The sequence below is a fragment of the Ochotona princeps genome, chromosome 2 (assembly GCF_030435755.1).
Source record: "Ochotona princeps isolate mOchPri1 chromosome 2, mOchPri1.hap1, whole genome shotgun sequence".
In the NCBI taxonomy this organism is placed as follows: Eukaryota; Metazoa; Chordata; class Mammalia; order Lagomorpha; family Ochotonidae; genus Ochotona; species Ochotona princeps.
In genome coordinates, this window is record NC_080833.1 from 58,914,567 (window position 1) to 58,940,856 (window position 26,290).

Sequence of the window (26,290 nt, forward strand, 5' to 3'; positions counted from 1 at the left end):
TAAAAGAGCAAAAAATCTTTGAAATCTGTTTATAGCAAGTTTATTCAAAAAGTAGAAGATGCATATTATTAAAATTGTTCACAGATATCAAAACATTTTTGTACTAATACAAACTTTAAAAAATATTTTATTTATGTTCTAGAGAGAGCCCATTCACTGGTTTATTTCTAGATGCCCACAGTGTCTAGAGCTGCCAGCTAGAACTAGGAGCCAGTAACTAAAATCAACGTCTTGCACATGGGGCCCAGCTTGGTAGTCTAGCTGCTAAAATCTTCACCATGAACACACTGGGATCCCATATGGGCACTGGTTCTAATCCCTGGCCCAGCTTCCCATTCAGCTCTTTGCTTGCAGCCTTGGAAAGTAGTCAAGGATGGCCCAGAACCTTGGGACCCTGTGCCCATGTGGAAGACCTGGAAGAGGCTGTTGGCTCCTAGCTCCTGGCTTCAGAGCAGTTCAGCTCCAGCCATTGCGGCCGTGTGGGGAGTGAATCAACGGGGCAGATGAGCTTCCTCTCTGTCTCTCCTCCTCTCTGTATATCAGAGTTTTCAATAAAAATAAATAAATCTTTAAAAAAAAGGTCTCCCACATGGAATAGCAGGAAAACAAGAAAAAGTTATTCAGTTATTTTAAAAAGGTTTTTATTTATTTAAAAGTAAAAATTATAAAGAGAAGAAGGAGGCACACAGTGGAGAGATCTTCCATCCATTCCATCCAGAATGTCTAGCACTGGGCCACTGAATGCACGAATCAGGAGCTTCAAATGGCTGTCCCATTTGGGTTGCAGGACCCAAATGTTTTGACATTTCTGTTACTTTTATTGGATTGGAAGTGGAGCAACTAGGGTATGAACCAATGTGTATATGGAATGCTAGTGTCACAGCATCTTCTTCTTCCTCTTCCTCTCCCTCTTCTTCCTCCTCCTCTTCTTCCTCTTATTATTATTATTATTGTTTCCATGATACGTTTTTGCATATATAGGGGTTACCTCCTGCCCCTCCTCTTTCTCTCCTACCCCATTTTCCCTCATATTATTACAGTAGTATAGTCCTTAATAACAGTTATAAGATTAACATTCTGCTATTTAAGTACATCGTGGAATTGTAGATATAGCTAATAATAGTCTATTATATTGTCAAGGTAAATATATTTATCTGTTTCACTGGGAGTCCTCTTTATTTGGGAGTAAAGATGTGTACTGCAGCATTTCTTCACTTGCTGTAATGCTAGTCTTCCTTCTATAGTACTTGTTCACCTATATATCTATTTCTCCAATGTTTTGCATGAATTTTGTCTTATATCAAAACACGTACTGTTTGGCCTTGTGGGATTAGCTTGTTACACTGAGCCATTTGGTTACATATGATAGAATTTCATTCTTTTTAATAGCTGTGTAATATTTAACAGTGTAGTTTTACCACATCCTTTATCCATTCCTCCTTCGATAGGCATCTGGGTTGCCGCCATGTCTTCGCTATTGGAGATTGTGCTGCTGTAACTATATGGTTAGAGGTTATTTTCTCATATGTGGATTTCACTTTCTTTGGATGTATTCCCAGAAGTGTGATAGCTGGGTCATATGGTAGATCAATTTTCAGTTGTGTTAGCACTACATACTGACTTTCATAGTGGCTGCACTTCTGCACTAGCCTAAACTTCCACCAACAGTGGAGTAGAGTGTCTTTTACCCCACATCCACACTAGCAGGTATTGTTGGTAAATTTCTGAATGTTGTCCATTCTCACTAGAGTTACAGGGAAACTCAGTGTGATGATGATGATGATGATGATTTGCACTTCCCGAATAGCTAGGGTGCCTTAGCATTATTTTCTATGTCTATTAACTATTTAAAATTTGCTCTTTTGAAAAATGCCCATTCATTCCCTTTGCCTATTTCTTAAACAGGTTGTTGAGCTTGTGAAACTCCTTGTAAATCCTGGAGTTTAGTCCCTTATCTGTTGCTTAGTGTTCAAAGATTTTTCTGCCATTCTGTTGGTTGCTCCTTTGCTTTGTTGATCATTTCCTTTGCTGTACAGAAGTTTCTTAATTTAATTTAGTCCTATTTGTTTATTTGGTTTTGACTGCCTGTGCTTTGGAGACTTTTCTAAGAAGTCTTTACTGATGTCTGTGTCTTGTAGAGTGCTTCCTATATTTTCCTCTAGTAGTTTAATGGTTTCTTGGGGAAGATCTAGATCCTTGATTTATTTAGAGCTGATTTTTATATAAGGTGACAGGTGGGCTTCTTGTTTCTTACTTCTTTAGATATCCCAGTTGTCCCAACATCATTTGTTGAAGAAACCACATTTTTTCCTGGATTATTTTCACTTCATTTGTCAGGGGTTAATGGTTGTATATGTGTGAATATCTTTAACCCTGTGCCACAGTGCCAGCCCTGGAACACAATTCTGAATCCATCACTGTTGTTGCCATGTTGTATGTTAATAGGAAGCTGGAGTCATGGCCAAAGCTGCAGGTTAGACCCAGATCTGATATTTCAGGTACTCCAGTGTGGGACACAAGCATCTTAACCTCTGAGCTAAACACCCACAGTGAAAATAAACTTTAGGTCCAGTTTTCCATGAGCTTTTTGAAGCACCCTCATAAAATTGTGAGTATTTAAAAAAGTTTTCTTAAACATCATAAACTATCTAGTTTAGAAGGAATGTTCTGCATTGACTGTGACTGTGTGGTAGGTAATACATAATGTTCTATAACTTTAAATTTGATTTAGGAAGCAAAACCCCATTTTAGCATTTTATGTGTAGTTTTCTGTTTCTTTTTATACAGATGTGTTGTTTTCACAAATAGGGAGTGATTCTTCTGTAAGCGCAGCTCCTGCAACAATGCTCAATGATTATAGGATGAATGAAGAGTGGAATTTTACTCTTACCACTATTTAAACTATGCAGAAACCTGTACAATGTGAAGTTGTGCAGGAATAATTCCCTCTTCTCTACCAAATGTGCATAAGTATTTTACCTAATTTTCAACACTTTGTTTAATTGTGGAAAATAGAGTTAAAGAAGTGTTGCAAACACTTGTTGAGATAACTAATTGCTTTAAATTATTCCACAACTTTTAAAAAATAATTAATTAATTGTTTAAAATTCAGAATTACAGAAAGAACCCAAGATAGCAAGACATCTTCCATCCTCTGGTTTACTCTCCGCATGGCAACAACATCCAGGGCTGGGCCAGGCTGAAGCCAGGAGCTTCATCTGAGTTTCCCACCTCAGAGCAGGAACCCAAGCATTTGGTCCATCTTCCACTGCTTTTCTCAGGCCTTAGAAGGGGCCTGAATCAGAAGTGGAACATCTGGGACTCAAAGCAGCACCAATGCATGATGCTGGCATTACAGACTGTCGCTTTAACCACAATGCTAGTCCCCATTACAGTTTTGAGTCTTGGTTGTAATCATGCACCTTTGAAACCAAAATTACTACTCTGTTTTTTGCTAGTCTGACAATCTTGGCCTAAGTGCTCTCTGCTTCCTTAGGCATATAAGAGAAATCATAATGTATCACATTATTGTTTGCATTAAATATGTACTATGCTTAAAATTCTTTATGTAAAGTGTATCTGGCACATAGTAAAATGTCATGTAAATGTTTTGGTAAATATTCTTGTTATTATTCTCAACTTTAGTCTTGTCAAAATAAAATAGTAATATATAATATATGCAAAATTCAAATGAGGTAAATTATAAAATTCATGACAATAAAAATAATTATTAAAATAATGCATTTAATATTAAAGTACACATACACACTAACTCATTTAAATAATAAGATATAAGGTGTGGGCATTGCTTGGGTTCAAACCAAGGTTCTGTAGCATATTGTTCATATGATTTGGGGAAGTTATTAACTTTTGTGTGTACCTTCTAATAAAAATATGAAAACTGGTAGTGTATATTTTATAATATAGTTAAGTGGGTTAATTTGGTAACTCCTGTGGAGTAATAAAGATAGTGGCAGAAACATAGTAAGTAGTCAAAAATGTTAGCTTCTGATGTTACTTTGAATTTTAATCACATGAAGTGCTAAAAATGAATGTAAAACTACCTGCTTGTTGAGGCTGAGGATAAACATGCCCATGAAAATGTTTGGTAAGTGGCAGTTATATGCTAAATTCCAGTTTCATTTCTTTTTTTTATGATTCAGGAGATTAATCAAAATTTTAATGTCTTCAGGTTGTCAATTTAAGGATCTGTTCTATTTTTGTTTATGGATGTAGAATAGAGAATATTGGTTAAATTTTGATCATTGATTAAGGTGACTTATCAGCTTACTTTATTATAATTGGGAAAGGTTAGATAAATGGACTTGTATTCAGATTTCTTATAGCAAACAGTGGTGTATAGTTGGTTGGAACTGAAGGCAGATGTTATTCATTAAAAGGTGCACAAGACATGAAAGATTTCATTATGCTGTTTTGCTCCCACAACTTGCACCTGGAGCTTTTTAATGAAAATGCCCTTTGGAGACACGCAGCACTTTGCAAAGTATGAACCTCGCTAAACCTCTTCTTGCTTCCCACTGACAGGTCTTCGTGGCACTGTGAATAATCTTAAGTGGTGTGAACTATAACTAGTTGAAACATTTTTTTTTGTTGGTCTATAAGAACACATGTTGTTAGGACAAGGCAAAGAAAAAATTGTCAGGGAATAGCTTGGGAAAATTGTATACTCTATAAAATTGTGTAGTCAAAAATTGTGCAACTCTGTAAAGATGGCAATGTATACCTAGTGACCAAGTCCAGTAGATGGCAGTTTAGTAACATATATTTTTTTGTACTTAGCAATTCATGTTTGGGAGTTGTTTTTTCTTACAATATATAGGTAAATATGTGTCTTAACTTTTACTTTTTAATGTCACCTTTTTATGGAAAATTTAGCATGTTTCATCTTTATGTGTGATGTTTGATGGCTCAGAGAAAAAGAATTGTTATAAACTTGTCAATTGACATAGACTGGAAAAGGAATGTTGAAAATTTCCAGGATTTTCCCACTACTCTTTATTACAACTTAATTCATTTGGAAATATACATAATTTTGATATTTGAAGAGATAAAGAATGTAGAAACCTTTCTCCAAGTAAAATAGCACCAGTATGGCAGTTGGTACCTCTGAAAAACTGGCTGTAGTGTTAGCATTCCATGTATATTTTCTTTAAGATATTCAGCTGAGACAGGTATGAAAAGGAGCAGAAACATACGGAATATCAGAATGAAAAGTTAATATTTCCAATACGACAATGAGCAAAAATAAGAGTGTAGCTTTCTCAAGGACTGCAGCACTTGTTCCATGGGATTTACTGGAAAGGCCTGGTATTAGGAAGATTTCAGTACCACAGAAGAAAGCTGACAGCTCTTCCTGAGATGCAATCAGACCATTGCACCTGGTGTATTGGTTTAATTGAGCATGCATTGCAACCTTCAGCAAGAAATCCTCTGCCATGATACCCTGTTTTCTTGGGCAGTAGGGCCTGACAGATTCTTCACACAAGTAAGCAGTTGAAAGTGATACAATTTTGACATGAAATGTGCTTATATTTAAAAGCCATTTAACGGGCTTGTTTGCTTATAATTTTGTAATAAAATAAATGACCTTCTGTGTAAAGCAGTTTTAAAAACACATCATAACATTTTAAGTATTTAGGTCTTGCAACATTTGTTCCAATTTTCTAGTGACAGACATAGAGTAATAAGATTTCCCTAACAGATGTTTAGTGCTGGTTACTCACATGTCACTCAAGCTGACAAGGTTTTTGAACAAAACTTGCTCTTCCTCATGTGAGCATTTTCAATTCAATTTTAATTGAATATTATATATTCACAAAATTCACATTGTTAATGTGATAGGATGATTTGTAGTACACTCTGTATACTACATGGGTTTTCCTGTGTTTTTCCAACTGTAGTATATGTTGTGTTGCCAAAGCAAACACATACATGATTTTTTAAGATTTACTTATGTATCTTGAAAATCAGAGATGTAGAGCAAGAGAAAGAGATCTTTCCATCTGCTGATTCGCCTGAAGCTGAAAGTCAAGAGCTTCCCGATCTCCCATTTGGATGCAGGGACCCAAGCGCTTGTATCACTCTCTGCCGCTTTTTCAGGTCATAAGCAGATAGCTGGATGGGGAGTGGAACAGCTGGGACAAGAACTGGGACTCATATGCCATACTAGTGTCACAGCTGAAGGATTAGCATGCTAAGCTACATCACTGCATTGCCCTTACATGATTTTTAAAATATATTTATTTTATTTATTTAGAAAGGCAGAGTTATAGAAATTGGGGAAGAGACAGAGAGAGGGGAATATACCACCTGCTTATTCATTTCTCAAATAATGCAGTAATCAAGGTTAGGTAAAATTGAAACAAGGAGTTTCTTCCAGGTCTCAGCACATGGTCCATCTTCCACTGCTTTCTCAGGCACATTATCAAGGAATCGGATCAGAAGTAAGCATTTGAGAATCAAACTGGGACCTGTATGGGATGCCAGGGTCACAGGCAGCAGCTTGTGTCTACTATATCAGAACACTGGCCTTGGAAATAGACTCAAAACGACCACTAAGATCAGATCATATGCTACAAATTTAAGTATATCTCAGACAATATTCTAAATCCTATATGCCTTAAGAGTAACTTTGGTCCATATCATAATGAGATCATAGTATTTTGGAGTTGTGAAAGATATTTACAAATAATCTATATCAAATGAATGCATATATTTAAGGATTTTCTTTTTTGAATATTCCTGCAATAGTTGGATTTATTTTACATATTTTAAAATATTTATTTATTTATTTGGAAAGATTTACAGAAAGAAGAAGGGACAGAGAAAAAGATCTTCCATACACTGGTTCACTCCCCAAATGGCCACAGTGGCTGGAGATGAGCTCATCTGATATCAGGAGCCAGGAACTTTTTCTAGATCTCCTACATGGGTGCAGAGTCCCAATGCTTTGGGTCATCCTTGACCACTTTTCCAGGCCACAAACAGGGAGTTAGATGGGAAGTAGAACAGCTGGAACATGAACTGGAGCCCATATGGAATCCTAGCAGTTGCAAGGCAAAGATTTAGCCACTGAGCCATCACACTGGGCCTATATTTGGATTTATTTTTCAAGGAATGCTTTGCAAGTACCGTTGAAATTAGATAGTTTTTGTTTTCATTTATTTATTCTCTCATGATGTATTATCTCAAGATGTATTTTCCAGGAATTGTGCTAGGGATTGCTCATGCAGAGTAAGTATTTCACTACCCCTGCTTCTGAGAAAGACCTCAGTCCAGGTGGGAACTTAGACAAGTAAAATAATTACCATTCTATAGTGTGATAACTGCTAAGATAGTTTTGTACACATTCCTGTGGGGAAACAGGTGAGGGCAGCGCAATCTATGTAACTTGTGGGTTCTGTTACAACAAAGAAAAAAATCAAAATAAAGCTGTTTCTCAAATTTGAGCAGGAATTCTTAGAGGAGAAGTGAGAACTGAGGATTAAGAAAATAAACATGAATGCAGATGGGTATGTTCAGACAATGATAGTATAAAATATAGAGAAAAAATGGGACATGATGGAGGAGTGATATTGCAAAGATGATTCAGGGAAATACTGTGAATATCAGATGCTAAGTTTGATACATGTTTTGAAGGAAATAGGGAGGTATAACAATTTTTGACAATGGATAAAAGGGATATGCTTTCATTTATATTTTTAAAAAGTTATCTCTTGCAATGTTGTGAAAGATGGTTTAGATTAGATAAAAAAGAATAGGCAGGTAATGTATGTTTGGGTCCTGTATCAATAAATTGGAGGGGCGATGGACCCCTTATGTTAAGATACATTTTAGGGGCATGTAGTGGGAGGATGGACAATGACAAGAAGAAGGAGAACATCTTGAACCCGTCCAAGTACATTGATAAGACCATCTGGATGGAATTCCAAGGAATCCACGAAGCCAGTGGGATCCTGAAGGGCTTTGATCTGCTGCTGAAACTTGTGGTGGACAGTACCATTGAGCACGTGCAAGATATGGAAGAACAGTGCAAGCTGAGGGAGGACGCTAGCCAACTGGCCCTGGCAGTGTGCAGAGGTACCTCCGGTAGTGCTCATCTGTCCAAAGGAGGACATGAAGGCCATCCCCAACCCCTCTGTCCAGCAGCAGGACACCTACCCTGCTCCCTGCTCTGGCCTCCCAGTAAACCCGCAGTCCCACAAGGAAAAAAAATACATTTTAGGAGCTGAATCCACAGAACTCTTGTATTGAAAGGAAAGGAAAAGGATTGCTCCAAGAGGTTTAGCTGGCCTGATAAGTTTTGAGGGATTGGATAGCATTTATTTAATTCTCATTAGCTTTTGAAGATTGTAACAAATGAGAAAAATGAAGCTCTAAAATAGCACTAAAAAGCGAAATCATTTGTAATCAGAATTGCTATGGACTGAATAATGTAAAATTTTGATGATGAAGCCTTAGCCGGCAATGTGCTAGTACTTTGGGATGAGAGTTTTTTGGAGGTAATTAGATTTAGGTAATTTCATGAGGGTGGAATTATCAGAAGGGGATTAATGCTGTTACAACAAGATATTAGGGAACTGTATCTCTAGCTATACCAGGAGAGGATACAGCAAGAAAGCAGCTATCTGCCAACCAAGGAAAGGGCCTTGCCATGCTATAATCCTGATCCTGGACTTACCAGTGTTCAAAATTATGAGTTATAAATGTCTGTTATTTAAGCCATCAGACATAGAAGTTTCATTTTGTTTCAGAAGTATGAGTCATATAATTAGTAGTTAGTCTGGTTGACCAGACTGCAAACTTCTAACCAGTTTCTAAAATGTCTCATGAAAAACATTATTCGTTTTTGGATGATAATCATTTTTGCCTCTATTATCTAGATTTTGATGTATTTTATACGCCAAACAGTGGAAGCATTCAAAGGAGAGTTGGACAGATCAGTGCTGAAACTCATGAGAGAATTTCATTCAAAAAGTTCAAATTTAGGCGATATAAGCGAATAGTCAAAGGTGGAGGCCACTGGAATGATTCATATCATCCAGAGAATGACAACTGAGGAGGGTGGTGCAAGATGTGTTTAACAGTAGTGGAACAAAAGCAATCAGTAGAAGAGGCTGAGAAGGAGTGCTGAATGGCTTTAAGGAAAATGATTTTTAATAGTAGTAACAGACTCGAATTAGCATTAGACAATAGCAAAACTGCAAAGGCACATGGGGGAATCAGGAGTAATCCTAACAACCTCTTAACCTGAGGTCATGCGCATAGAGCAGGGAGGGGTCCCCAGAGTGGAGAAGGCAGACAGAAGGAGGCTTTTATCCCAAACCTGAAGACTCCTAGATCCTCACCAAGGACTATCAGTATGAGCACCAAGGACTACATCCCTACTGCCAAGGAGACCACGGGGAAATGGAGTGCCTTCGGAGACCAAGAACTCTGAGGTCACCCACCCCCATTTGGATCTACCACATGGGATGGAAGAACTCCAAATCCTGCCTTGCAGGATCCAAGGTCATTGGAACAACAATCAGGATCCCTGAGCGGTCAGCAGAAACAGAAGAACAGTAAACTTCCTTCAGGACTAGGGAGAGGAGCTTTCTCTGGTCCTTGCCTGCTTCCAATTTTGGGTCCCCACCCTCTCTCGTAATAACCATCAGGATCACTCCAGAAACCCCTCAAAACAAACAAACAAACAAACAAAACGAGAACAGATAGAGAACAACAAGGAAAGCTTAGAATCAGACAGGAAACGGTCAGTGGGGATGCACTTATACCTCACTGGGTGGGACACAAAGATTAGTTACTCCTCACTGGGATATGAAAGATTTCTCTGCACACCCCTCCTAAACATGCTCACCTAAACTGTTGACATATATCCTGTCAGAATTATAGAGTTAGACCACCTGAAAAACAGCCAGGTTCAGCGAAAACATGCTTCAATGCTATAAACTGCGAAAGACTAAAATTAAAATAGGCATGAGACAGCTGAATAGCAATCTATAGCCATTTTAAGGTGTATTGAGCACGGTTGAATATAAACCAAAATTGAAATGTTTATGAAGGAGTCACAGGTTGTGGTTGAGAACCTGCATTTTCCTAGTAACATATTAGTTAATCAATACCATGTCAACTAATGCTATAATGTTGTAAATGGTTGGAAATATTATGTTGGGGCTTTTAATTGATTGGGATGATACTCTGCCGGCTCTACCTTCAGACCAGAGATGGTCTCACCAACAAACCATTGAACTTACCAGGACAATAAGATGCTGGACTTTATGCTTGGTAAATACCTCCAATGAAAGAATGTCAACTGAATTTGAATTATGGAAATGCAACAAGGTGGAGCAATCCGCCATGGGGGGAGGGTGTGGGGAGGGGCGGGGGGAATCCCAGTGCATAAAAAATGTATCACATAATGCAATGTAATTAATTTTTTAAAAATGCAATAAAAATATGTTTAAAAAAGTAGTAATAATAGTATAATTTCCAGATTATATCAAATGGCGTCTTCGTTTTCACTTGTGACAATACCTTGGACAGAGTTGCCACTGTTCTTAATGGTTCACTGTCTCTAAAAGCCTGTTATAAGTGAAAAATGATCATTCACACTCTCCTTTTCTGAAGTTCAAAATGGTACTCCACACAAATTCCTATAATAATATGAGGCCTCAAATCCATTTCCTCAAAGATTATAGACACAGGGGCATACACACGCACACTGATTCCCAGGCTATGTTTAAGTCAAGTTCATTTCCCACATGTCTCCATGTCATTCCAGGAACTGCTCTACTAGCGAAATGTTTTGCTATCGAAATTTAATGAAAAACTGAGCTTAACATATCTCTTCCTTCATACTTAATTCATTTTTTAGACATAGTTCTCTCTTCATACATACCAACTCAATAAATTGACAGTTCAGATTGCTAATAAAACATTTTTATCATGTGTTATAAATTTCAGTACACACACACACACACACACACATGCACTCACATCTTAGCACTGAAGCACTGTCCTTAATTTCAAGAACCTCTTGGGCCCAGCGTGGTAGTGTGGTGGTTAAGGTCCTTGCCTTGAATGCGCCAGATTATGGGCACTGGTTCTAATCCCGGCAGCCCCACTTCCCTTCCAGCTCCCTGCTTGTGGCCCAGAGAATGGCCCAGAGCATTGGGACCCTGCAGCCACGTGGGAGACCTGGAAGAGCTCCTGGCTTCTGGCTTCGGATCGGCGCAGCACCTGCCATTGAGGTCACTTGGAGAGTGAACCCTCGGATGGAAGATCTTCCTCTCTGTCTCTCCTGCTCTCTGTATATCTGGCTTTCTAATAAAAATAAATAAATCTTTAAAAAAACTTCAGTAAAGAGCAGTGTATGCAAGCAGGTTATTTACAAAGCTAATGTGATTAAATATTAGAAGTGTATTGTTAGTGGAGTATTATGATACAGTGAAAATTTAGCAGTTGTACTTGAAAGATTTATTGAAAATTAATAACTAAGTAAAAATGCAGTAACATATAGTATGAATAACTTATTCTCACACTTCTGTGAACTTACTGGGTTCTACCTTTATTCATCTAGTATCTGGGAATGACAGGGTGGGCTAAGCAAGAGATATATATATATATATATATATATATATATATATATCATATATATCACATATATCATATATCCTCTATATGCCCTCCTCTCTCTATGTCCTTTTTCTCTGTATGACATCTCATATTCCAGTCAGGATACCTTGAAGTTTTTTTTTTTTTTCTAATAACATGAGAGTTGGGTTAGGCAGGAAATGAAGTGATGTTAATTTAATCACATTCTATAGGTCTGCTCAGAATCAAGGGTTTCCTGTGAGAATAACAGCATGTGTGTTAGGAATGGGAGAAAATTTTAAAAGCTATGGTTTTGAAGACAAATCACCAGAGGGGCCTTAGTAAGGAATGGTACTTGAAATAGAATTCTGTTGGGTAAATATGAGTTTAGGAGAAAAAACATTAAGCCCGTCTGAAAGAATTGCAGCTTCTTGACAGCGGAGAATAACAGAACTTTTCTGTATACTAGACATGGAAGTCCTGGGACATTTGATGGGAGGAATTGAGAAATGAAGTTGAGAGGTAGGCAAGAGTATATAAAGCTTACATAAGAAGTAAATTGAACTTAATCTTTTAGACTGCAAAATGTCCTTAAAGAGGTTTTATTCAGGGGAGTGGACGCTCTTCATTCTCATTGATTCTTCTGGTACTTGGTCAGCTTCTTATGTTCTTGATCAATAAGCCTCCCATGGCTCCGTTTCCTCATCCAATTCAATCGACAGCCAGAGGTCATTCAGTTAAAACTCTCATTGGCACTCAATTCCCAGTGCTCTAATAACTTTCTTCTCCTTTTGTTATCTTAATCCTCAATCAAGAATAACTTAATCTGTTTGTTGTGATCCTAAAAGCAGACATTTAATAAAATTGAGGCAGATGATGCAGCCATGTTGTAGGTTTGCCTTGCACATTAGTGATTGTTGACCCCTCTTGAACATAATTTTTAAAAGTATTTTTATAGATAGTTACTCTGTATGATGATTATATGCTTATGTAGTATGTGAAATAGACATAATGTAAATCTAATATCATATATATAATATTGTGTGTTTGTTTAACATATATTACACACTCCACTTAGCACAGGTCTTACCCTTTAGAAATTACTTTGCTGTGCCTACTTCTCAGAAAAAATAATAAAAGAAATTGTTTTAAGTTTGGAATACCTTTCTTTACAAACTGTTTGAAGTTCATTTATTTATTTGAGTTTTGTATCATCCCCTTTCTTTCATTCCAAATTTCTATCATCATCCTAGGATTTATTTTACCTTTTTTTACCTGTCTGATTTGATTTTATGTTTACTCATCTTTATTTATTTCTTCCTATTATACTTTTGCCCTTGACCTTAACTTTTGCAACATCTTGTTCTAGTAATTATCAGTTGAGTATTTGTTTTTCCATCTATTTTTTCTATAACTTTTTCCTTTTATAAAACATGCAGAAATAGTTTCTATCCTGAAACACTTTCCTCTGTTGTGCTTCCATCAAGCAGAATTCTCTCGTTTCCTTCCTCCACAACTCACATACATTTATTCTCCCTTATTTCATCTTAAAACTTGATCAAATGCCAAGTGTATCTTTGGATGTATGACATGCATGGGATAACTATGAACTAATAAACAATTTCTTTTTTTTTTTTTTTTTTTTTTTTTTTTTAAAGATTTATTCATTTTATTACAGCCAGATATATACAGAGGAGAGACAGAGAGGAAGATCTTCCGTCCGATGTTTCACTCCCCAAGTGAGCCGCAACGGGCCGATGCGCGCCGATCCGAAGCCGGGAACCTGGACCTCCTCCGGGTCTCCCACGCGGGTGCAGTGTCCCAATGCATTGGGCTGTCCTCAACTGCTTTCCCAGGCCACAGGCAGGGAGCTGGATGGGAAGTGGAGCTGCCGGGATTAGAACCGGCGCCCATATGGGATCCCGGGGCTTTCAAGGCGAGGACTTTAGCCGCTAGACCATGCCGCCGGGCCCTAATAAACAATTTCTAATTGCCAGTATTGTGATCCTTTTTTGCCATCATCTTACTGATGGTGTGGGGTGGGGGGACTTGATTTCATCCTGTCCCTAACTCCGTGAGACATGTAAAATCGTGCTTACAGTGGATGCCATGGCTGAGATTCTTTTCTTCTGTCCTAAAAGCATATTATTTTACTTTTTACTGACATATTACTTATCAGATACTTATTTATGTGAAACAAAGAACATTAGAGTTAATTTTAAAATAACTAGCAGTATTTATATTTTTCAGTTACTTTGTTTTTGAGCTTTTAAATGGCTATTAAATTATAACATGAATATTGCAGTTAGCTAGGACTGCAACTTAAACCAAGGACCTATACATGCGGTTTAAATTTTTAATTAATTTTGAAATTAAATCCAATTTTTTTACATAAAAAGAAATCACGTCTTTAGTGTAAGGCTCTAGTTTCCATGGTGTTAAATTTGCATCACATTTTATATCTAACAATTTAAACCCATGTGTAAAAAATATAGAAGTGATATAAATTTAATATGATAAAATATTTCTCAGACACTTATGTAAATATTGCAAATATATAATTTTTGGCTTGCACTATAGATATGGGTTTTAAAGGCAGGCAAAAAAGGACAGGTGATAGCTCTAAAGATTAATATTTCTATTGTATTATTCTATTTTTTGCATTCAATATAAATTGTTACATATCAGAGAAAGTATGATATTTGTCTTCTTGAGATTGGCTTATTTTATTAAGCATAATAGTTTATTGTAATATCTATTTCATTGTAAAGCACAGCATTTCACTCTGTGTTATGGTTGGGTAGTATTTTATATTATTCTATCTTTTCTTTATCCTTCTTTATCCAGTCATCCACTGATGAGCATCTGAGTCAATTCTGTATCTTATTGTTAGTTGAGCTGCTACAAGCAAAGGAATGCAGAAAACTCTTTGATTTCTTGATTTCATTTAACTTGGATAATTTAACTGGAATTGGATGGCTAGGTCATGTGATAGATCTATTTTCAGGTTTCTGAGGAATCTCCATATTGTCTTATAATGGTTACATTGCTTTACATCCTCACTAACCTTATATTAGGGTACCTTTTTCCTCTACATCCTCTCTAACATTTGTTATTATTTGGTCATTCTAACTGGGGAGAGGTGAAACCTCATTGTGGTTTTTATTTACATTTTTCTGATGGTTAGTGGTCTTGAGCATTTCAGAAAATAATATGTTTTAGAGAAACAGCTTTCTTATATGTTAGGCAGATTTACAAAGACAGAATTCATTGATTCTTGATGCATGGAAGATAATACCATTGTAGAATGAATAGATGAATGTTTATGATATGTAGCATAAGTGATTTTTTCTAATGAACATAGAATATATTTCTGCTATTCTATATCAAATATGCCATCCATTTTTGAGCTTATAGTGTTCACTTATTTTAAGTGACTATTGTGATATTATTAATAAGGGAAAATTATACCATAAATCAGCGTAGCAATTCATAGGCTTATTTTGTTCGGTAAATTTCAGCTGTGAAAGTGTTGTTTTAGATACCATTTTCCATAGATACACATATAAACTCATGAGGAGTTGAGCTTAAACTGCTGCTATGAAACTAGGTACTTACTGGCCTTCAATTTATCTAACTTTTATCTTACAGACTGTGAGCTCACTTAATAGCACCAACTAAAGAAAGCTGGAATAGCATCCCCTCTGCTGCATACCTCTGGGACCTTCCTGTATAGTGTTGACTTTCAGTTTCAGCGAACCTGACAATAAAATGATCCATTTATCTAACACAAGCAGGCAGAGGAGCAGATACTGCATCTTTTCACTCTGCTACTACTCTCAGTCAGCCCGATGCTTCCTTTGGGCTGAGCACACAAAGTACTTCATCAACAATTTTTCATGTTTTCTGTTAAATTGGGTTTACTCTTACATGAATTTCTCCCTTGGTAACAGAGAAAGTGTTTGAAGTCAACTAAAAGTTTAATAATAAACTTTATGGTTGTAAAACCTAGAAATACAAAACTATTGAAGCATTTGGAAGAAATTGTGAACGACAAAAAAAAAAACTTATTAATTCTTAAAATGAAACTTTTCAAGGAGTCAGTATTGTCTAACTGGCACTTGTTTGGGGAAACTACTCCATAAAATAGCTATTGCTTTCATCAAGATTATTGAGTTGAATTTTTTATGTCCTTAATCTCATGCCCTTGCAATTCTGTTTCTTAATATGCACATACAGGGTTGTCTTTGTTTTGGGCACTTTATTTTTTTACCTGAGCATCCTATAACTATTTTGTTTTCCTATTTAATTTTCTTTCGTTTAAATAAAAATAAGTGTTCCCTTACAGGTGACATTTTGTTGCTAATGTAGAATTAGGAAATGACCAGGTAGATTTGAGAGCAATCCTAATTAAATGAAAAATTTTGACTTAATTTTGTCATGATAAATAATAGCTTAATATTTGAGAGGAATCCAAATTGTCAGGCACCCTGGAATATTTTGTCAGTTTTTCAAGCACCTAAAAGCTCCATCATCCTTCATTTAAAAGCCTTAATTTTCTAGACATCTCTCATTAAAATATTATGATAGACTGTTAGTAGATGAAGACACCTCAAAAACTCATAAAATTAGACTTAAAATGTTCTGAAATCCATGCACATAAAGAGTTCTCACAATGTTCATGGAATATGTATATTTTGAGAAAACTATGCATGGATATTAAAATTCTGTCCAAATTAAATTCATTTTTCAATTCCATTTTCATGAGCTCTTTCAAGTACTGTCATCTCTAACAAAGACAGTAAGTAAAACTCTCAATTTTAAATATGGGAAAAAAATATGAGAATAGGACCTGACATGGTAGCCTAGCAGCTAAAGTCCTAGCCTTGCATACAGCAGGATCCCATGTGGGCACTGCTTCCCATCCAATTCCCTACTTTAGGCCTGGAAAAAAACACTCGAAGACGGCCTAAAGCCTTGGGGCTCTGCAACCACTTGGGAGACACGGGAGAGGCCCCTGGTTCCTGGCTTCAGATCGGCGCAGCTCCGGCTGTTGTGGCCACTAGGGGAGTGAATCAGCAGATGGAAGATCTTCCTCTCTGTCTGTCGTCCCCTCCGTATATCTGACTTTCCAATAAAAATTTTAAAAATCAATCTTTAAAAAAATATGGGAACAGAACAGAAAGATTTTGATGGAGGGCCTGGCGGCGTAGCCTAGTGGCTAAAGTCCTAGCCTTGAATGCCCGGGATCCCATATGGGCGCCGGTTCTAATCCCAGCAGCTCCACTTCCCATCCAGCTCCCAGCTTGTGGCCTGGGAAAGCAGTGGAGGACGGCCCAGTGCCTTGGGACCCTGCACCCATGTGGGAGACCTGGAAGAGGTTCCTGGTTCCCGGCTTTGGATCGGCGCACACCGGCCCGTTGCAGCTCACTTGGGGAGTGAAACATCGGACGGAAGATCTTCCTCTCTGTCTCTCCTCCTCTCTGTATATCTGACTTTGTAATAAAATAAATAAATCTTTAAAAAAAAAAGATTTTGATGGAAAATGGTGACAGAAAGGCTGTCAGAATGGCATGAACTTTTCCAGGAAAAACTCTATGTAGCTATAGGTGATATGAGGACGGGGCCACATGTTAGCAATCTTTCAGTTGCAATATCTTGTAAATCCAATCAGATTTGTCTAAAACAAAAAAAAAAATTACTGCTAGTTTCCGTGTGTCAGTTATCAACATATTACCACTTGGTTCCACATTTACTATTCAATAATTTTTTCATGGAAATGTAGGACTTTCAATATTTCTTGTGTAAAAAGAGACCATTATGACATTGCTTGGCATATCCACTTCCCAGTCTAAATGCCTGGGTTGGGTTGTGGATCCTCTGCTTCAGATCAAACATCTTGCTAATGGGCACAATGGGAAGCAGGAGATGGTGGTTCAGGTACTTGGGTCCCTGCCTTGCATGTGGGAGACTTAAATGTGGTTCCTACTTTCTTGTGTCAATCTATTCCAGTCCTGGCTTTTGCAGGCATTTGGGGAATGAAATGGCAAGTGGAAGATACCTGTCTTCTCTCGATTTCCTCAGCCTCCCACCTAGTTGCTTGGCCTTTCAATAAATAAATAAATAAACAAATAAATAGCATGACAATAAAATATGAAGAGAGATCTGTTGAGGATGCTACAGAATATTGCAGGAGGAAGGTGTAAGGACATCTAGTGAAGCCTGGGCTTAGCCACGTACTGTGAACAAGGTCATTCAGTCAGCCGTCTTGTAGCATTGGTCTGGTAATAACTTACCTGCTATGAGTTTGTCATGGGAATTGGAAACTTCAAAGGCTTCCTGTTTGATCAGTACAATTTCTCATTGTAAGTCCCCTTGCAACTTGCCTGTGCCTGAGAGGGTTCAAACAACCTGCTTCTTCTGTAAGCCATGCATGCTTTGCTTATACCACAAAAAGTTTCCACCTGCTCTATACACTCAAACTTGTTGCTATGTGCCTGCTCCTATACTGCAGGCAGTTGATCTCAGACTGCCAAATAATGGCAAAGTAATCTTTGCCTGGGGAAACCAGTATATTTTTGGACTAACCACATGAGGCTAAAGAGACCCTTCTTGAGTGATTGTGAACCACATCCTTTTGGAGGGAACCTCCGTCTACATTTGTTTAAAATTTGCTGTTTTGACCTTCAAGTCTAGGATGTCATACAACATTTTCCTATATCTAATGGATATTCTCTAGCAGTTTAATAATTCCTCGGGCTTGGCAGCATGGCCTAGTGGCTAAGGTCCTCACCTTGATCCCATATGGCCGCTGGTTCTAATCCCGGCAGCTCCACTTCCTCTCTATCTCTCCTCCTCTCAGTATATCTGACTTTGTAATAAAAATAAAATAAATCTTAAATAAATAAAAAAAAGAAACCTTGATAACAAAAAATCTTTAAAAAAATAATTCCTTAAATTTCCTCAGGTTGTTTCTGTGTAATTTCTATTTACTAGTTTGGTAAAAACTGATACACTTTGACTAAGAATTCAAATTATTGCTAGGATCTGTGTCTTGGCTGTGCTTACGTTTGGCTTGTCTCTACCTTAACCATGCCAGACTTTTGTAGCTTCACATGTTGTATTTTTTTTTCCATTAAATCTACTTGAAGAATCAAACTCCTTTTTGAAGAAGCCTTGGCTGAAATCTCACAAATCAGTGGTTTGGCTTTAGTTACAAGCATGATCCTGATCCTATTTCTGATCCAGCTGAGTGTTGTCAGTCTCCTACTTCTTGCTTATATGAACATAGTCACTTTTTACATTTTATGGTCTGTTACATGTAACATGCAATTCCTGACATCACTTTTTACATTGTTTATCAATTTTACTCTTTTAAATTGATACCAACCCAACTTAAAAAGGCTGAAATCAAATAGGGAATTTACTGGCTCATGTAACAGAAAAATCCTCAGGTGAGCCTGGCTTCACATGTGACCTGATTGAGCGTTCCTGAATGGAATCAAAAGCCTCCTCCGGCGTGCTTCTATTCTCAGGTTGACTTCTCCTGTGAATTTAATTGATAGGGCATTTCCAGTTAGCACATCTGAAGTGACAAAATCCAGCTGAAGAGTCAAAGCCTCTTTTGTCAGGAGGAGGAGTTCCAAAGGCTTGTTCTGGTGGTGAATGGGGATGGTAATGTTTCTAAATAATACCTGAGTAGTTCTGGAGCACTGCAAGCACCCAGAGAGTGTTATTTATTGTTTTTCTTATCTCATTGACTTTGTGTTAGTTGTTCATTTCTGAATCAAACCTTGTGATCAAGAGAATAGAATCCCTAGATCATGTTTGGGTCTTCCTTGAGTGGAATATACTCAGTCTCCTGTGTGCTATTGACGGCTAACTTTATGTGTCTACTTCACTGGACCAGGTGGTGTCTATTTGATTATACACTGACCTTCATGTGTCTGAGAGGGTGTTTTTGCATAAGGTGAACATTAGAATTGGCATAATGATTAATGTGCATTGCCCTAACAAATATGGGTGACTTTTATTCTAACAGTTGGAGGCCTTAACAGAGCAAAACATTTGATATTTTGCTAGAATAGGGGAACTCTTTCTACCTACATACTTAAGCTCAGAAAATAATCTTCTTTGAATTTGTACTTGAACCAAAGCATCCATTCTTTTTGGTTCTAGAACCCAGTCTTGGTTCTCAGATTTCCAGGCTCAAACTGAAGCTATACAATGGGTTCTTCTACATTCCAGCTTGCCAGATACAGATACTGGGACTTCTCATCCTCCATAGTTTCTGAGTCAATTCCTTATGGTAAATAAATATACCTACCCACCTGTGTACATACCTACCTATGTGTTTATGTTTGTATGTAAAAAAAAAAATCCTGTTAACTATCTCTGGAGAAGCTGATTAATACAGCAATGAATGAATGTTACTATTGACCTCTTAAAATCAAGGGGAACAAGGAAGGAAACAGAATGAGGTAGGAGTTGAGAAATACAGGAACATTGGAGGAAAGATGGAGAAGAAAGCTTCTTACTTCACAGTATTGTCTTGGAGTAGTGGAGAATTAATGAATTCTAGTCTTTCAGTCTGTGTTTCAGTTTTGTAGCTCAGCAAGAACTAAAACTATGCATCTATTTATATATAGTAAATTGCATACTTACATAAATATGTATCCTATATAATTATATATAAAAGTTTATGTGGCCAAGTCAGTACCCTGATCCAATCTGATGAAGAAGAGAAGGCGTATGTGTGGCTGGCTCCTGATTATGATGCTCTGGATGTTGCCAACAAAATTTGGATCATCTAAACTACATTCAGCTTTCTAATTCTAAGGATATGTTTTTTAACCATAATATAAATACGCATAAGTATGTAACATATATAATCATATAGTAATTATTTATAATAAATTGAATTATGTATATGAAAGATAAAATCTTCAAAATAAAGATTTGTTTACTGTTTTTCATTTTTCGATAGAAAAACATAAACCAAGAATCTCTCCTCCATGTACCAAAGGCACATAACAGCTAAGGTTGAACCAGACTGAAGCCAGGAGCCAGGAACACCATCCAGATGTCCCATTTGTGTAACAGGAACACAAATTCTTAGGCATCATCTCTGCTTCCCAGGATATACAGAAAGGAAGCTGGGCTGAAAACAGGGCAGCCAGGACATGAACTGGTCATTCAGATATGACATGTGGGAACCCAAATCAATGACTTAAAATGCTTTATCAAATGCTCACCCTGCTTTAAACACATCTACAGTTTATTTGCTTTCATTGTTCTATAATAATTTAGTGGATAATATAGTGCAGTTTGTCTTCCAGGTAACTTATTATTATAATATTTAGTGGTTGTAGCATATGTATATACCCAGCTTATTAATATAATGTAAAACACTTTTCCAACATGGTTCTTTTTATACATTTCTAAAAGCTTTATAATAAGAGTTATTGTTTTTGCTTCTTTGCCTTTTGGCTAAGATCAAGTGTGGGAGTTATTGTTCAGAGCCTCTCTTCTACATGGTAGTGTCAGGCTTTTAACATTTTTTTTAAAAGATTTATTATTATTGGAAAGCTGGATATACAGAGAAGAGGAGAGACAGACAGGAAGATCTTCCATCCAATGGTTCACTCCCCAAGTGAGCCGCAACGGCCGGTTCTGCGCTGATCCAAAGCCGGGAACCAGGAACCTCTTCCAGGTCTCCCACACGGGTGCAGGGTCCCAATGCATTGGGCCGTCCTCGTCTGCTTTCCCAGGCCACAAGCAGGGAGCTGGATGGGAAGTGGAGCTGCCGGGATTAGAACCGGCGCCCATATGGGAGCCTGGCGCGTTCAAGGCTAGGACTTTAGCCACTAGGCCACACCGCCGGGCCCAAGGCTTTTAACTTTTAAAATGGGAAATTTAGACTTAAGTTTGCATGCACTGATGAACCCTTAAAAGCATTTGAGCTGCAAAATTGTATGAACTGGGAACATTTGTGTGGAGGTCTTGCTTACATTTGAACAAGAAATATTTAAGGAGGGAGGCCAATTGCATTTTGCTATAATAATTCATAAATAACATTAAAATAGAATGGTAAAAGATGGGATGAAACATCATTGTCTGGATCCAGCATGGTAGCCTTGCGGCTAAAGTCCTCATCTTGCATGCACCGGGATCTAATCCAGGTGGCTCTGTTTCTCATCTAGCTCCCTGCTTGTGGCCTGGGAAAGCAGTAGAGGACAGCCCAGAGCCTTGCGACCCTGCACCTGCGTGGGAGAACTGGAAGAGGATCTGGGCTCCTCGCTTCGGATAGGTGCAATTTCCAGCTATTGCAGCCACTTGGAAAGTGAATTATTGGGCAGAAGATCTTCTCTATCTCTCCTCTCTGTATATCTGACTTTCCAATAAATAAATAAATAAATAAATAAATCTTTAAAAAATCTTTAAAGAGAAAGCAAAAAAAAGAAGCATCATTCTCATAGTAAATGTTTTTGGACAGTAAGATTTGACAGTTAGTGAACTGTAGATATGAATACAGTCAGGATGATTGAACTTGCTGGAACTTAAGTGACTGTTGAGTGTGGTAGAGTCTTAACTAACCTAAGATGACTTGGGAGGAAATTCTGGTTTTAGGGAAATTGTTTTTATTCTAAAATTATAGTACTTATTATTTTACAAGATTCTCAATTCTGAGATAATATGTATCTCTTTTTTTGTTACTATTGTATAGGATAATTCTCAGAAGTCGAATCTATGAAAGAAGAAAAACCAACAACTGTGGAGCAATAGTTAAATTGCTTGCTTCTCAGTGAGCTTAGTTTCCAGAGAATGTGAAAGAAGCTTTTGCATTATTGAAACCTGACGGCTTTGGTGTAGAGTGGTAGTAGCTGGGAGGATGACAGGTCTGGGGCTTCTGGAAGTCAATCCCCACATGGTTGTTGGAGCGATACTATGCTGTGTGGTCATCTCTATCACAGATTATTTCTGTAGATAGTTTTTTCTCCATAACTGATACAAATTTTTTTTCATTTTTTTGTAGTAAGTTTTTTTAGATCAATATAAATGGGTATCTTGCAAATAAGTACATGATTTACATGAGCCCTCTAGTGTGTTCACCTATTCATACAGTATTACAAGTGAATTGTAATTCTATTTGATTAATTTTTGAAACAGTTTTCTTGGGTAACAGTTCAGCCATTGCTGGGATTTTAGTAGAGGCTTTCACTTAGTTTCTTTGGTAATATTTTATCTGATTTCTGTCCTTGAAAGCATAAGCCTATTCATAAACTGGCTTATATTATTTTTTCCAATGGGGTCACTTTTGACTTAAATTTGTACTTTCCAGGGCTGTTACTATGCCCTCATAGTTTATGATGTGGCATTATCAAGAATGGGAAGAAACAGTATCAGATATTTCTAGACCACTTTCAAATTCTCAAAGCATTTTTACATCTGTTATCTCCCATTGCTCTTTTGTCATCCTGTGGGTGAGGTGTTATTGTCTTGATTTTACAGATGAAGAAATGCAGGCTCGAGGACATAGTGTCACAGTCATTGATTTGTGGAAAATGAAAATTTCTAATGCTGGGTTTGGTGTTCTTTGGTAGCTCCTCCTCTCTGATGGCCATCCATGTTTTGCTATAGATTTTCATGTTATCTCTCAGCTGTTTCTCAGAAACCCTATTCTTCTCATGTGAGGATTTCTTTGTATTGAGAACATGCATCTTAAAATTAGACAATGGCAATGCTCAAAACTTTTGGGTTAATTTGCCACCTGGAACCAATTTCCAGAAATCCTTTGATGACATAAGATTTACTTTTATATTTTTTATTTTCATTTGCTTTAATAATTCTTGAATTCATGTCACCTCCTGTATGAATAGATTTCAACAGAATAGACATTGGACTTCTATCATGTGTTTGTTTTACATGTGACATCTTTGTGGCACCAATACAACCTTTATCTACAACCTGCTTATATTCTCAAGAAGCTGATATTCATCATAGCCTAAGAATTGACTCAATGCAAAAAACAGGTTTCTTGAGAAAAATAAAATTGTTTTCCTGGACTTGATTAGTCTTTAACTGAGCAAATGTGATTTGTACATACAATTCCAAGAACACAATGATATTCCTTTCTCTCTTTTCTTCCTCACTCTCCTTCTCATCCTGAAAACAAACGAAAAGGGAAAAGGCAACTTTTACATTAGCTTAACAGTAAGTAACACTAGCATACAAATCAAAGACTAAGATACAAATGAGAACACATCAAATGTTTACTAATTTATTAGCTACATGCAATTCAGTCATCCATTTGAATCTGTTGATTAAGATCAACATCATGGAGAATGACTCTCTTGAGTGGCAAACATGTTAAAACATGCTTTTATGCAAAACTATAAAAATCAAACAACTGTGAAAGGCAATGAGGCATTCATCACAGTGTAGTGGACTCTGTCCATTATGTCATTAAAAGAACAAAGACATGAGTCAGAATAGCTGAACACATGGACATTTAAATTCCTGCAAAATGATGTGTGCAAGCCATTATTTAATTATTTGACTATCTATGCTTACTTTCTAGGTAACTGCAGGAAATTTTCATAATCAGCTATGTTACCAAATTATGAACACAATTTAACTTCTTTCTTCTGACTAGGGCTGGAGAATGATGGAGCCAACATAAGCTCAGATGGAGAAAGGGGGTTTCACCTAGATTCCTAGATGGTGAAGAATAGGCAGTTCTTACTGATGACCACAAGATGCTGTGAACCTTAGGGATTGGCCAATATGAACTTCAAATCTGTCATAGGAAAGAAAGATCATTGTATTTACCAACCCAAGAATTAGACCCCATCACTCAAATCTTAGCTGAAAAAATAAGAACAAAAGCCATTTGAGACTGAACAAGTGGTTCTTTGATAATTTCCTTTTTGTCAGACCTTCAGGAAAAGATGACTGATGCTTTTCTGCGTGGAAAATGGGTACATGATGGGTAGGAGGAGTCAGGTTGAGCTGACAGGGACAAGAGCTGAGGATATAATTATTTGAATATTCTTTCCTAAAATAAATATTACTTAGATACTGTCAGTAAACATACCTTAAAGTGTGTGATAGCAGACAAGTTATAAATGTAGTTAATTGCTTCATTTTTCTAAAGGGTTCTAAGCTTTCCAAACAAAACCGGTAGTCTTTGGAATTCAATTAGCACTGAAAACCTTTGGTATCAGAATGTGAGAAGAATCTCAAAGTTTTTATCGAGTGACTTTCAATGCAAGAATTCTTTCTATATGGCTCAGACTGAGAAAGAGTCTAGCAATTGGTTCTGTCTAGACACAGTACATAGTACTTTAGGAGGCACTCCATTCCACTGTGTATGTACTTTTTATTCTCAGCTACCTAGAAAATGTTGCTGACTTACAGCAGCCTTTTTATTTATGTTTCTGGGAAAAAAATCCCATCTCCATCAGATGCAGGCTCATCAAACTTCAAGTAATCACGGCCCTAATCTCATCCTAAACAAGGGGTACCAACATGACCTACCAAAGACCTACAGTGGCTTTTCTAACAGATTTGAATATAAAGAATTGGGAAAGGCAACTGTTAGCATTATTTCCTTTCCAGCAGTGATGCCCTTAAAGGACCATTTTCCTCCTGAAACTACCTAGGTTTCCTGTGTTCCCATTCTTGGATGAATCTGTTGTTCTTTTCTTTCTTCCTTTTTTTTTCCTTTTTTTACCCCTTGAAATGGAGTTTCCTACTTCCTGCCATTTCTGTGCATGCGAATTAACTGGGTGATTGTTAAAAATGAAGATTCCCAGACCTCACTCTTGTCAAGTGTGTTAATAGGAGGGGTTGGGACACAGGAAGTTATGTTTATAACATATGTTCTAGTTGACACAATGCAGAGTATGGGCAGATTTTGGGAATCATTGTTCAGATGTTAAAACTGATGTAAATTTTGCACATTAATAGAACATTTCTGAGTGCAGAAAAAGCTGACTGGCTGATTCACCAAATGAATTAAAATCAGTTCTATTTATTCAATAGATCAACAAATAAAGAGTATCTGTACTCTATCAGGCACCTTAGGATAAATATTATCACTAATATTTAAGCCTGAGTGAAGCAACTTGCCACTGGTGGGTCTGAGTCACTGAAGAGAACAAACAGCATAAATCTAAATGTTCTAATATTATATTTGGTGAACATCCCCAAGGATCTTTAAGAGAAATGAATAAGCATCTATTTCTGTGTTTCTGAATGTTCTGTAGAATTAAAAAATGTAACAATGAAGAGATTTCTAATTATAAGCTTGTTTAACCTGAATATATTAAAACGTTCTAGTTAAAATAAAAAATCTTAGCTCTAACTATTCTTAGGCATAATAGCACAATTTAACCATGCATTTTCTGCTAGTTTTAATGAAACAAGATTTGCACCTTTTATTGTGCTACTCAGTTACCTCACAGTCACATAAATAACGCACAAAAAATAACTGGATGGTTGAACATGATAAGAAAATATTCAAAAGTGTATTCTTTTAGCTAGCAAAAATAGTTCTTAAGTAAAATAGTTGCTGTTAAACTAGGTGCAAATTTCATGTTATATTGGGGTTCTTTTAATGTTTAGGTCAATATCCTTAAGTTTTGAAAATTTATTTTTTCTGATTTATGCTTAA

At 37.0% G+C, this 26,290-nt stretch overlaps 1 pseudogene; it reads left to right on the top strand.

The window, feature by feature from the left end:
- Positions 1-7,874: 7,874 nt before the first annotated feature.
- Positions 7,875-8,274, top strand: LOC101521661 (U6 snRNA-associated Sm-like protein LSm7; annotated as a pseudogene).
- The last annotated feature ends 18,016 nt before the right edge of the window (positions 8,275-26,290 follow it).